Source organism: Telmatherina bonti, assembly GCF_933228915.1.
Source record: "Telmatherina bonti genome assembly, chromosome: 4".
Classification (NCBI taxonomy): domain Eukaryota; kingdom Metazoa; phylum Chordata; class Actinopteri; order Atheriniformes; family Telmatherinidae; genus Telmatherina; species Telmatherina bonti.
Window position 1 is genome coordinate 25,605,599 of NC_136622.1, and position 15,214 is coordinate 25,620,812.

Genomic DNA, 15,214 nt, shown 5'->3' on the forward strand with positions numbered 1-15,214 from the left:
GTAGAATTTTCAGCATTCATCATATTGCTCATCAAGATTCGTACAGTGTGCAATTCTAAGTGAGATAACAAATTTCTTACTATTCATAAATTGATTGTGTGTAGTGTATACAAGTGAGGCACAATGGCCTTGTGGATACATACAGATTGTAATGAGAGATTTGTACTGAATTCTTTTACTTAACCTGCCTTGCCTACTTCAGATTTTTTTTTTGTTTTGTCAGCTAAAGAATCAAGAAATTAAATATCTGAAAAAAAATTATGTGGCAGTGTGTTGCTTTAAGAAGATACTTTTTTTTTTTTTTTTAATAATTTGTTCACTCTTTCTGTTCACTTTTTTCTCTTTATAAAGCAATAAGGATAAATGAAACAGCGCCTGTCAACTAGTTTAGGCAGAGGACTGGAGTTGCTGTGCATCCTCCCATGTGATCTGCCTCAAGCATGCATGCTACACATCATACATAACCTTTCGATCTGGGCAGTGTCTTTAAGATACATATGTCTGTTTTTGCTGTGTGCTTCAACCTTACTGCCACAACTGCTATTGCTAATGCTACCACAATCGCTGCATTGCCTGCCTGTGTTTGTAGGTTGTCTGACTACAGTGCATATAAACACACACACATAAAGAAAAACATGTTTTCATGCAAAGTGTATCTACATAACGTCCAAAATAGCTTCTTGCCACAACCCCTTAAAGCCATCGGTTCAAAGCATGTACCTTGTCTTTGCCTCATCTCACTAAGCAAAACCACTCCCACTCCCACTTTAACAGCAGTTTTGTACAAATGTAAAGTTTGTCTGTGCTGCTGCTGCCTCTCCTCACCCATCCCTTACCTGCTGCTTGTTTAAACACGACGGCAGTGAGAGAGTGGATGATGATGAGCAAGTTTGAGGAATGAAACACAATGCAAATCCAATGTAAACATATATGACACTGATATAGAGCACAGTCTCATATGATTTTCTGAACTAATGCAATTTTTTGTTGTTTTCAAAAAGAGGACATGTCTGTGTAAAAGAGGATGCTTAACAACCCTAACTTACACACCATGTGGTAAAGTGTGTAAAGTATGGTAAAGTTTGTGCATGTGACTATATGTGTATGTCTATTGGATATAATTTGGTATTTAATGTATTTTACAGACGTGAGCATGCCAAATCAGAATATTTTTCCTTCCTGTACTCATTATCAAGTCATCTAATATATAGCCTGAGTGTGTACTATGCTTTATAAATTGGTGCTGCTGTAATATGAAATTCTCAGATGTCTTGTTTAATTCACAGCTTGGTCAGGTGTAGGCAGCCAAACAGCTTGTTATTGTTTGGGTTGAAACACACTCTTTCACAAACAGTAGCCCTGCACATGAAAAAATAAAAGTTAAGCTGTAGCCTGTACAACACAATGAGATGCTGAGAGTCATGAAAAGGTGTCGTTTATTAACAGAATAGAGTTTAAACAAAATTCAGTAACAGGCTGCTGATGAACCTCTTCAATTCCAGCTATAGTGTTTCAGCCAACTATCATATTTTTTTCATCTATTCATTTTATGATCCACACATATAATTTCTCTGTGACATTAAATCTATAAACATTGTTCTGAAGTGCTACAAGTCACTGCCATAAGAGAGGCTGTGATTAAATGCAGATCATTCATTTCCACAAGACCTTTCCACAAGACTATCATTCATTTCAAAACCACAATTTATCGCTGCACGCCTGTTTATTTTTAAACTGTAGTTTGATTCTTTACAGGCATTGTCGGCAGTGTACAATTGACATACTGTGGGTGCCATAAAGTCAACAGATGAATAAAAAATGACTGTGCATGATTTTTAAAAAACTTGAAAAGAAGAGCAGGTCAGAACACTTTTCAATATCATTTAACCTCAGAGAAGGGAAAAGTATTTGCCCATATCTTTTTTCTCTCACCATCATTTTCAGCACAATTTTTTCATCTCTAACTCATCAATGCCTGAGTAGATCTTTTATTCATACAAAGTGTGACATGTATACAAAGTAAAATGAAAAAGACTGAAGTGAAACTCATTCATTATACTAACTGCTAAATCCGATGAAGGGTTGCGGAGAAGCTGGAGTCTCAGTAGTCTTTGGGCATGAAGCAGGGTACACCCAGTACAGTACCTAAATTCTAGGTGGAGAAAACAACATTGAATGGTTTTATTCTGCAGTTAAACACAGTTTCAGGTAGTTTGTTTTACCCCAAGACAACAGAGTGTTAGAATAATGCAGTGTTGAAAAGGGCTACATGAGAGCCCCCAAGGCTATTTATAAGCTCATTAAAACGTGGCAAATGCTAAATGTGATCTAAAAACCAAAAATTTGAAAGTAATTACTAAAAAAAAAGCATATGGTGTGTAAGCGGAAAGCAGCTTAGCCAGTTAAATGTCTTTTGTACCCGTAATATAGGAAAGAAATCTTTACTTTTTTAAGCAATAGTATTAAATTGTGCTAAGTTAAGAAAGCCATGATGTTAATGCCATCCTAGCGTGGAGATTCTGCAGGCCACGTTGTGTACAACATTATAGTAGTGGACCCTCTATATTCACCACATCGGTAAAAGGAACTGGGTCTTTCAAGGAGGAAAGAGTACCCCAATAACTCTGAACAAATAGATTTCTTAACCAACAGCTTTTTGAAAACAAACTTTGGTGTGCATTCCCCCCAAGAATGGTCTGAAAGTAGAGCTGCACAATTAATCGTTAAAAAATCGTGACCTCGATTCACACTCATATACAATCTCATTTTCAAGTGACGACGGTTAAAAAAAAAATGAAAACAAAAAAAAAAGACCACGAAGGTACCGCATTTCGATCTGGGACATCACCTGCGTAAAAACAAGCACTCCCTCTTTCTCCCTCAACAAATGACAACAGCAGATCCTTATACCACGTAACGCAGATGCCGACTGGTAGAAAAAAACTTGCCGACTTTCTCCCTAAATATGGTGACTTTCCAAACCCCCTTGGCGACTTTTTTTTTTTTTTTTGTTTTTTTGTTAAAAACGACTAGTGACAAATCTAGCAACTTATACTGGAGTTATTGGAAACGTTTCTGGTGTTTTGGCAACTGACTTGAAAGCACATATTGTTTAGCAGTTACTGTCACGAACGAGCAACGGGAGCTTCTCCCGTCATAAAGCACTCACAGCCGGTCAGAGGAGCAGAGAGGACACCTGCACAATTTTATGTTCAGTGTCAGCTGTTGCAAAGTTGATGTGCCGGTCATACGTGCAATAAATATTCATTTTGGAAAAAAGATCACGAGAGAATCCTGATCTCATTTCTAAGCAAAAAAATCGTGTGTCTCATTTTATCCAGAATCGTGCAGCCCTATCTGATAGATTCGATTGGAGACAGAGTTCAGTTTAGGGATGTAACATTGGATCAAGTTTGCTTTTAGCTGCACAACTCAAACAAATCAGACTTTATAAACAAAGTGCTCATAGACCATATATGAAAGATGGACGGCGCCTCCCACAGTTAAAAGTGAAGCATATGCGGAAGTGCATAAAACTGCAGTCCCACTCTCATCCGCTACCGGCTGGCTGCAAAACAGAGGAAATCCCCATAGATTTTCATGTTAAAAAGACCAACTTAACAGCAGAAATAAACATGTTTACAGCCTGGTTCAAAAATCCACTTTAGGTTGAATAGGTCAGGTTTACCTTCATGACAACTGTGGGGGGAGTGAGTTTTTTTCTTACTTGCCAGTTTAAAAGTAATTTAATCTCAAATTTCAGCATATTTACGGGGCATGTCCTTTTGATTGTTCCGCTTCAAGTCAGAAGAACGTAGAACAACCACAGTTTTTAGCCGGTTAACAATGTGACTTAGCTTTAGCCTGCTTACCTCCATTAGCTGGTTAGCTCCTGTTATGTCCGGGTTAGCTCGGGTAGCTCTTAGCTACAGAAAGCTTGGAGTTTGCTCGATATCAATCATCCACCATGACACTCAAAGCCCCCCTCTCAGCTCCACCTCTTTGCCCATATTTGTATTTTCTGGGAGAGAAAACACACATGCCTCTGCCAAGATGGCGATGATAATAACCGCCCACCGACCTTCAATTCAGCTCTTCAGAAACCTATGGGTGACGTCACGAAGGCTACATCCATCTTTTTATATACAGTCTATAAACGTGCTCCAATCTCTGCCAGAGGCAACACTGCATCAAGAATTACTGAAGGAGAAGATGAGACACACAGTGAAGAGGATTAACTTGTTCTTCAATTTGTTAATGCTGGACAACATAACTGCAAAATATGGCTCTGTAGCAGATCCTAGTGATCTTATGTTAACCATAAATCAATCACAACTTTTACTGGGTCCTTCCAGATCCAACTGTGAGACGTCTGTCTGATCCAGCTCTTTCTATTGTCCCACACAATTTTTTGGTTGCTTTTATCCACAATGCTGTGCTCTAAACACACACCACACTTCACTTTGTAGTCCAGTTCATGTATTTGGTTCACTTGAAGTGGACCGAAACCCATGTTTGTAGGTGGACCAGAGATCACTTTTCTGATCTGAATTCTTTCCCTTTTGCAATGAAAGAGGATTCTAAATCCAAATAGCTGGTTTGAGTTGACCTTTAGAAATGGTTATGGGACATCAGATATTCTGCTCCTGTCGGGTAGGGGTTGGGACAGGTGGTTCTTAATATTGATGTCAATAAATACATTTAAATACACCACCAGTACTGCTCTGCAGCTTCAGTTTGGCTTAAAAGATGTGAAACGAATTGGGGTCCTGCCCTATCTAAAGGTCACTGAGTACTTCCATGTCCATTTGACCCACTCCTTCCAATAAAAAAGGGATTTTCTGATATGTAGGTGGGCATTATAACACATACGAGAGGATGTGTTAAAGGGTCAGAACTCAAAATCCTTGCAGGCTTCCTTTATGTGCTCCTTGGATTGCAGGTAGCTGATGGGGGAACAGAGCAGGGCTGACTCTTCATCAAACTTCTGGAGGTGCCTGTTCTGGAGGGAGATACCACTCTGAAGTCAACTGATCATCAGACCCACCCATTTAATGTCTTCTGTTCTGACTTCTGTTAAGTGTATGAATGTTTAGCAAAACAGGCAATGGATGCTTGGCCCATAGCAACCTCTGATCATTCAAGTGAGTCTTTTTATGATGATCAATCATTTTACATTAGGGTTAAAGATTTACACATATTACCCTGAAATTTTTGTTGCTAAACATTTTACTGTCAATCTAGTAATGATTTTCTGCCTACAAAAAAATTAACTGTTTGTGCCCTCATATTGCTAAGTTCTTGTAATTAAATGAATAAACATTGAAGCCAAATACGAACTTTTTTCTTCTTAGGTTTAGGAACAAAAACCATTATTAACATTTTTCATTTCCCATTACATACTGTGACGGCCCCACCACTGTTTAGCCTTTGTTTAGCTGTTTGTCACTCTGTTGAAAGTTTACAGGTGCCGTCATAAGCAGTGATGTGAGCCACATCTGGGTCCAGTGTGCTCTGCCACCAGTTAAAAGCTCAACCAAGCCAGAGCTCGGTGTGTCTCCCAGGCTTGGGCTGTTGTTTTACTTTGGTGTAGGTTGCATTGGTTGTGTTGTGGTTAAGTTCCTATTTTGATTATATTTCTTTAATAAAGTTTACTTTTGTAACCACCACTTTTGTGCCTGCCTGATCCCTTCTTGGTTGCAGCCTTTTGAGCCTGGCTGTAACACTACCAAAAGCTACACTTCCAGTCAAAGGTCTGGTCACATTTCTCATTGGATTTAATGGAAAAGCCTGTCCAAATTTTGACCGGTGTTTTGTAGGCACAATTAACCCCTCACATCACATTAATTCCTCACATTCTTTCCCTTAAGATCCTTCTCTCTGAACTGAGGAAATTCAAACCCCAAACCTCTTGTTGGCTACCCATCGTATTCCTTAAACTTTCTTATTGCCTCTCCTCAATCCTTATAAATTATTGCACTTTAGATAAAGAGGAATAAAGAGCATAAGAGACACCACCGTAAGAGACACCACCTTTGCAGAACTCATCTCAGGGGCGGATGAGACGGCGTACAGGGACGAGGTGGACAGGCTGTCAACATGGTGCTCCACAAACAACCTCATCCTCAACACCTCTAAGACTGAGCTGGTGATCAGTTTCAGGAGAGAGAAACCAGAATGTATGCCCATTCTCATAAACAGGGTGGAGGTGGTAAGGGTCTCTGTTTTCAGGTTCCTGGACACACAGAGCGAGGAGGATCTGTCCTGGAAAACCAACACCTCATCACTGCCGAAAAAAGCCCAGCAGCGACTTTATTTTCTCAGGATCCTCAGAATAAAATCTCACAGAAAAACGGCTGGTGTCCTTTTCCCGTTGCACCATCGAGGCGTTGCTGAGCCAAGACATCTCACTATGGTTTGCCAGCTGAACAGTTGCAGAGAGAAAGGCACTGCAGTGGGTCAATACCACCACCCAAAAGCTGATCTGTTGCGCTCTTCCATCTCTGGATGACATCTACAACTCACGCTGTCTCAGGAGAGCCCAGAGTATCTTCAGAGACCCCTCTCACCCTGGTCACCAACTTTTTGAACTGTTGCCCTTCCGGATGATAAAAGCAAAAACAAACATGCTGAAAAATAGTTTTTATCCCATAGCTGTTGATTCACTGAACTGATTCCACATAGCAACAAATCCTAGATGCAGTTTTAGAGCCTGTGAAAAATGTCTTTTTTTTTTTAGCATTATCTTATTAATATTGCTTGTTTTTTATATTATTGTTTCTGTGTTTTATTTATTTATGTGTTTTTAATGATTCATTTAATCATTTTAACACGAGAGCTGTCTACGTCACTTTAACAAACTTTAATAATAACAAACTTTATTGATTGATTATTGATAGAGGCAACTTTGCTGATATAACTTAGTTCATATTGTATTTAGAAGTTGTTTGATCTGGCAAAAAGATGTGATTTTACAGATTATGGTTGATATAATTTTAATAAAGAATATTTGTATATGTTTTACTATTTTTTCAAGTGTAATTTAAAAATGAAATGAAATTAAATGAAAAAATACTTTATTAATCCCCAAAGGGAAATTCAATATTGTAGTAGATAAGGAACTTGAGGAGGTCTTGTTCCAGAGGCTGATGGCAGGAATGATCTTCTGTATCTTTCAGTCTTGCATCGGACCTGAAGAAGCCTCTCACTGAACACACTTTGTTGTTTCATCACTGTATTGTGGAGAGGGTGTAAAGGATCCTCGATCATCTTCATCAGCTTGTGCAGCATTCTTCTTTGGACAATCAGCTCCAGCGGCTCCAGAGTTACTCCAAGCACAGAAGCAGCTTTCTTGATCAGTTTGTTGATTCTCTTCAAGTCTCTGGTTCTGATGCTACTACCCCAGCAGATGGCTGCAAAGCTAACTGCACTCTCCACAACAGACCATTATCATCAGAATATCATTGTTTTCTTCTTCCTCATGGGGATCCTCCATGTCGGGGGCTGCACCTGTTTGACCGACGGGGCCGTTGTGGGGGTCATCCTGCCGGGGGTGTTGGTAGAGCTTCTGCACTGTAGCCATATGGCTGTGGTGTGGACCCTGGTCAGGGAAAGAGTTGGGTTGTGTGCGTGTGTGTTTTTAAATGTGAAACTGTTTTTATTATTTCAATGTCAAGCACTTTGATATGCTTTTCTATGAAAAGTGCTCTACAAATAAAGTTTGATTTGATTTGATTTGATTACAGGGAAATATTTTCCTCACTTAATGAAAAGACAAATCAAGCAAGCAAACAAAACAAAACAAAACGAACAGAAAAAAAACTGCATGTTCAAAACTGGTCCAAGCTGCTTTAAGCTGTGATCCAACATATTCTACAGAAAATAGCAAAGTCCATCATGTAATCTCAACCACTAATCATACTTCATAATGAGATGAATTAAGAATTAATCAAAGTATCTAAATGGTTATTATGACAGAACTATTGAGCATGGATCACATTTTATGCAAAACCACACAGACACAAGCCGAACGTTTGATTTCAATATTATTTTACTATTAAATAAACTTCTACATCACAAAGACAAACTCTGGCAGAAAATTCTGCAACTTAGTTCTTTTGCTGAGAAAGGCCACTAGAGCTCAATCAGTGTGGTCCTGTTTATTTTTCTGTAGCTTTGCTTCAACTCTGCAAAACATAAAACAGCTAAAGTAAACAAAAGCCCACCATAGAAAAAATACTGTCAGGAAAAATGTCATTTTGACTTGTCACACTTTGTAACAGTGAGTCAGACTGAGTTTAATCCAGCTGCAAATGTTGCCTCTAGGAGATGGTGGAACACATGCACCTGTGGTTGCTGCGGCAACTGCTGTCTTGCTAGGTAGGACCTGTCATATTGTCAAATCATCCCAGCTGCTGGAAATTTATTTTTTCATCATGACACCTGACATGTTTCTTTCTTCATCTAAGAGTTTAACAACTTTCTGATGTCCATTGTTTACAAGATAAAACGTTATCTGACTTTATAACTAATAAAGTGTTGCAATAAATTTAAAAGTATGATTTTTGAAGGTGTCACGATATTTGGCAATTATATACGCACTCATAGATTACATACACACAAAATTTAGACATTTCCAGAGATAAATCCTCTTAGTACCAAAGCAGAAAAAGGAGAAACTTTTATTATCATTTTAATAATGTGTATTATTTATTACCATTGTAAAAACTAAGCTATATAATTATAAATGAAAATTAGAATTAAAATACACTGAACAAAAATATAAAAGCAACACTTTGGTGTTTGCTCCTATTTCTCGTGAGCTGCTCTCCAAAATCTAAAACTTTTTCTAGATACACAAAAGAACATTTCTGTCAAATATTGTTCAAGACTCCGTCTAAATCTGTGTTAGTGAGCATTTCTCCATCCCACCTGACAGGTGTGGCATTGCAAGATGCTGATTAGACAGCATGATTACTGCACAGGTGTGTCTTATCCCGAGGATCCACTGAACGCGGAAACGCAGCTGTCTTCGCAGCTGATCGCCGCAATGCCAGTAAACAGGACTAGTTTTACCACATGTACTGCGGTACGTTTCTGAAGCATCCCAAAAGCGCTGCCACTTTCCAAAAATATGCATCGGTTCTATTTTTGCTGCTTGCCACTTTGAAACCATGTCAATCTTGAGCAGATCGGATCGTTCATTCATTTTCCTAACCGCTTAATCCAATTAAGCGGTCGTGGGGAAGCTGGAGCCTAACCCAGCAGTCTTTGGGCGAAAGGCAGGGTACACCCTGGACAGCTCGCAAGTCCATCGCAGGGCCACACAGAGATAAACAACCACTCACGCTCACTCCTAGGGTCAATTTAGAGTACCCAATTAACCTAACATGCATGTCTTTGGATGGTGGGAGGAAGCCGGAGTACCAGGAGAGAACCCACGCATACATGGGGAGAACATGCAAAGTCCACACAGAACTGCTACTGTCCAAGCCTTGTCCCAGCAAAAGTTTGAACCAGCAGCCTTCTTGCTGTGAGGCCACAGTGCTAACCACCATGCCACCGTGCAGCTCCTATATCGGATCATTCAGGCAGGAAATCAGTTGATGAAAATTTGAAGCTTCGACGGATATTGTAAGTGAAAAATACATGTCCCCTTTGGATGCATTTTACTATGAAACATCAACATTTCTTCATCACTGGCGGCACCAGCACCAAGCTGTTACGTGAGAGATGGTTTCACTTCATAAATGACAGCATGGAAAACATGCTTTTATCTTGGAGGTGGAAAGCTGTGCCATTTTGTAACCCTTTTGTTCTGACACCACACATCCGTACTAAAAAGAAATAAAGAGCAGCACGTGAGGCACAAACTGTGTCTGCTTTTTAATTTTCTGGTTTATTATTCACTTTAAAACAGTTTTATAAAGAATTTTAAGTAGGCCTACACCAAATATGGCACAATGACACAATCTTCATGTGAACCGCGACAAAGATGTTTCACTCTGACACTGCAGGTGAACCAGGGTGCCGGGCAGAAAGCTTGGCACTTCCACAATGCTTCTGCATTCAGTGGATATACAAATCCCTGGAAAATCTTTTGATGACTCATAAGCTATCTTCCCAGATGGATTCTGAAAATCTGTAATCTGTTTTTGTAATAAATACTAATTGGCTCATGCCCTGTATACCAACTGCAGAGCCTCGGCCACATACTGTGACTCATTCTGTGACTGCACACAACAGAGCCTTGAGGAAAGAAAAAAATGTGAAAGCAGCACAAAAGACAACAACCAAAGAAAGATGGGGTGAATAAAAATAAGTAAAACAAACATGAAAAGGAAATGAAAATCTTAGCGCATGACGTAGAAACATTTGGCAGTATTTTTGACTGAGGATCAATCACTGCTGAAGCAGGTGGCTCTCAAACATGATTTTTCATGAGAAACAGTGCACGGATTTTTGAACGTATCTCACACAAACCTGATCCCATCAGGGCAATGATAAATCAGTAGGCTCTCTGTGTGTTCTCTACAGGACTTTTGTGGTTCTATAACAACAAATAAAGGAAGAAAAAATGTACGTATTCATCTAAACTTCACTGATTTAATTCCCTGTGATCCTCAAAAGTACTTTTTTTGTGCGAAGGTGTGTTTTTCTTTTCTTTTCTTTTTTTTTTGTCATCACATCATTTTGAATGAATCATGGACATGGACTGTTAATTGGGGTGTGCTTCGTTTCAAATTACCATTGGCCAACTGTATTAGGAGTTTTATAGGCTTTGTCTAATTATATTTCAGGAATATAGTAGGTTTTTTTTTCTTTCCGATTCTACTTTCATCAAGCAGTGTTTTTGCCTGCATTTGTTTGTTTGTTGGCAACTTTATCCAAAAACTACAAAGCAGATTTTTGTTGTTTAAAAAAAACTTTAAAAAAAAAAAAAAAACAAAAAAAAACACATGATCAACATTTGTTAATACAGGTCTTAGCTTGGATCCCACATTGAAGTGTACATTACTTTTGTTTATTTAATCAAACTGGATTAATAAATTTAATGCATCACATTAAAACCCCAGCAGTGGATTATTTAATTACTTATGGAAAAACTGAAAATGTTTTATGCCCAATTTTAAAAAAATTATCCGTTTGCCATCTATAATTCCAGTTTCACTTGATTTTATACTATTTCTCAACAAGTACGGAAATGGTAGCATATGCATGTATATATTTGATAACCTGGGATGTAACCTTTACTCTGACACAGACTGTTTGCTGATCTTAAAACTAGCATTGCATGCCCTCTTCCAAGCCTATATAAATACCTCAGATTACAATTAATATAGAAACTCTAAAATGACCCATTTTACAATCCTTTACAAAAAAAATTTAAAGAAAAAAACCCCAAAAAGCTTATATTTTATTCTAAGTCTTGTGAATGTTTTCTGCAACCAAGGCTTAGAAAAATAACGGCTTTGGCTTTTATGAAACCAAATGCATCCTTGGAAAGGGCTTTGTCTGGAGAATAACATGTCAGCATGAACACTTTACATGACTGCTTTGAAAAAATGACTTATATCTTGCCCTAGTTCATATGTGACGGCTTATAATTTAACCCCCATGGCATTCCTGAATTCTTGCAGGAACACGTAAAGGGTCCTACCGGCAGTCTGCTGAAATAAAAAAAGGGTTGACACAAAAAGGGGCTGAAGACATGGGGCCAACTGTTACAGAAAGCACTTGACCTGACCATCATGTCACAGTTCATGTGTTATACCCTACAACTGGAAGCGCTGTCAGATATGGAGAAAAACACATTTTCCACCATTAAATTTAATTTACACCAATAAATTTAATTGAATAATTGGATTATTAAGATCTGGATCTTTAAACCTTCCAAAAGATTTTTAATTTAATCATACAATACTGTTCCTGTTATATAAAATCTAAAATTATGCATACCCCCCCCCGCCTTCCCCCAGCTCAAGGTTATTGTGTTCGTGTTTTAAGCGTTCACAAAGCAATCAAAATCAGTGGTGTTTCTGCTAAAATCCATTGGAAACTCAAAATACAAAATAATGACTGACTTAAGGATCAGCCTCCACCACTTGAACCCCACCTGAAAGGAAGAAAGACATAAAACTATGTACTTGCAGTTGAGAAATGTCTTACAGTTCTGTGTTCTTGTTGGCATCCCTCAGCTTCAGTCACTGCACTTCAGAGCTATAATTTTGTCACTGGCTTTTATCCTTAGCATGTCTGATGTATTTTTTGTGTGTGTGCGTGTGTGTGTGTCTGATTCTTTTGAATTTTGATCAAAGTTAAATTGTGATACCAGGAGCTCTCTTTCTAGCTCAATAATGCATCTTCTGCAAAGGGGTTCTGATGGAATAATGAGTGCTTGTGTTACATTATTCTATCAGTAAAATAATGGATTTGTGAATACATAGAGGCTATGACATAAAGTTATGAATTCCCTTTTTGAGGCCATTGAAAAAAAGATGCACACACAATAAAGCTGCATGACAGCAAATTACTCAGCGCCGGACAGTTACCGAGTCAGTTAGACTGATCCGAAATGGGTTCAAATCTTGCTACAGGGACCTAAACAGTGCATAAGACAAGATTCAGCTACTATGCACTGCAAAGGAGAACACACACCATTAGTGAGGGATGCATCTCCAAACTGAGCAGAGTCTAGAGCCAATTATGACAAATAAGCATGATTATGTAAACAGGACATGAGTGATTATCTTTTTTCCCCCAGATATCACAGACGAGAGGGGCTACAAATAAAGATAAGAACACTATTCGGCTCCTTTTTGCAATCTCCTTTTGTTTTCTTTCTCAGAATTGTATCTTTTACCATCTTTATGAATCATAACTCATTAATCTTTCTTACATCTATAGCCCAGATATGAATGCTGATGCATTTAACAACTGCTTTGCCGCTGCAGAAACAGGAGAAGCCACTCCTGATGGCTCCCTTGCATTAGGTTTTTCTTTTGTAGGAAGCCCTTTAAGATTCAAAAGGTGACCTAAGCTCCCAAAAGAACCACATGAAAAACACAGCAGGGAGTCAGAAATTCAAAATGTGTGAGTAAAGGATGTCATTACTCACAGTGAGTGTCACAGTCTGGGCCAGTTTCTCACTTGTAGTGGTGCCAGCATTTTTTTTTTTCCAGGACTGGCTGCATTTCAGCCTGATGTATATTACTTCAGATGGGGTTGCCTCATCAATAACATGTCCTTCTCCTGATGAAAATGAAGTTTAAACTTCCTCAACAAGCTCCAATATGGATTGTACTTTCTTTTGTTGACTCCGTTTCTTGTGTCGCATGCTGCTTTTGGCTCTAGGTGGGCAAAAGAATGAAGGGAAAGGGAAAATAATTTTTAGGCTCACTTCATCTCTTGTCATCCCCTACCACCAGCTCTTTGGTTCTATTTCTAATGGCTTTTATTCATCTCTAGCCCCCATTTTAATGGATCTTTTCTTAGAAGCTTCTGTTTTTTTTCTCTTTTTATCATCTTGAAATGACATCACTGTTGTTGCACAGGTGCACACAAATTTACATGTCACAGTTATGTGAACTGAGTTTGTATTGCGCAAGTATTCACACACTGATCATAACTAGTCTTCCAACCATAATGAATAAAAAAAAAATGCAACCTATAAAGGCATCCTTTGAACAACAGTCACAACAAACAGCCACAGGAAAATATGACTCACAGTTTTTCTTTCAGCAATTGTCATTCTCATGTGCTCCTTTTAACAAGCCAGACTTCTTTGGGAGTGGGGGTATTCACACCACCCCATATACACACACGCATATACTACAGAAAGGTCAATGTTGGGGTCCAGAACACGAACATTATACACATATAAACATGCAAAATTTGGCTCTATTTAACAATTCAACACACTATGACCACAGAAAGAACCTTGTGGGGGATGTCCTCAAGATTCCCAAAATATGGTGATGGTGGAGGTGGTTTCTGCAACTTTGAATGGGTCAAAAGACAACGGTAGCAAAGTACAGTTGAGCCTTTGTGTAAAGTCTTTGATGATGAATGCCTTTGGGTGGCTTTACGGGGGGCAATTTATTAGGAGGGGCAAAATGCTGATGGAAAAACTTTCCCAAAAACATGTTCCATTCTTTGAGGGTAAAGAAATTTAGATTAAGATTAAGATAGTGGTGATAACACGAGACACACATGATGTTGGGCAAGACATAACACTTTTCCACTGGGTTTGACTCCTAGGGCTCCACAGCTGAGATCTCTATATCGATGTACCCACCACTCTTTGTACAGTAAATTAAATGAGTAAGTTATAAAAAAAAAGAAAAAAAAAAGAAAGAAAGCGTGAGCTCAATTCTGATTGCAATGATGTTGTACTTTTGTGTTTATTTAGACATCGATATGAGATCTGATCACGGGATTCAATGTTGGCTGCTCTAAAGAAATCTTTCCATCATGTTTGACCCAGGTGCCTCTTTCAGTTAGATAACTACCAGTCAACCTAACTATTCCTGAAATATGTGAAGCAATTTAATTATGTCACTGTTCAACAGAAACTGGCACATTATAGGTCAGTGACCCTACTGGGGAACCAGTGTTCTTCACCTGGCCTCAAAAATCCCTCATCCCTACATCTGCCTTGTCAGATCTCTTTTGCACTTGATACCACTCTTAAAAACATTTTGACTAGAAGATGATACTCATGAAAAGAATTGCCCAATGATGGTCAGCATGTTATTAGTTACTTAAGAACACCTCTCCCAATCCTAGCATCAAAATATAGACCAAATTAAAAATCTAAGTGCATTTGGCATAAAAAAAAATCATAGAATATCCGCATTGCATCATACAGTAACTCTGGAATATATTGTGTTGAACCCCAGGATTATTTTGAGGAAAGTTTATGTAATTTCAACAATATTCTTCAAAAGTCTTTAGAATGGCCTTTCTTTTTAACTTGAATTATTTGAACTAAATTGGGAACATTTCTTTTTCTCTGAACGTGACATGAAACTATTCCAAACATTGGTTTCTTAGCTACACAATTGGAGTTCCTGCCCCCACAACACGGCCACCTAACAGTGGAATGCAATTCTGACAGAACATTTCCCCCTCAGCATACATGCTTACTTGGGGCTCCCAAAGTTCCACCAGGGAAATGGTCATTAAAGTATCAAAGCTAACGGGTCTCTTAACT

At 38.6% G+C, this 15,214-nt stretch overlaps 1 protein-coding gene across 2 annotated transcripts in view; it reads right to left on the reverse strand.

Annotated features, from left to right (window-relative positions):
• Positions 1-15,214, reverse strand: part of opn7b (opsin 7, group member b) — a 94,690-nt gene that overhangs the window by 30,454 nt on the left and 49,022 nt on the right. Inside the window, exon 1 of one of the 2 annotated variants that reach the window (XM_079239069.1) lies at positions 13,118-13,234. The exons of the other annotated variant lie outside the window; for it this stretch is intronic. The gene's annotated coding sequence lies outside the window, so the exon portion shown is untranslated. Of the gene's footprint in view, positions 1-13,117; positions 13,235-15,214 lie in introns of those variants that run through there. 2 annotated transcript variants of the gene reach the window in all.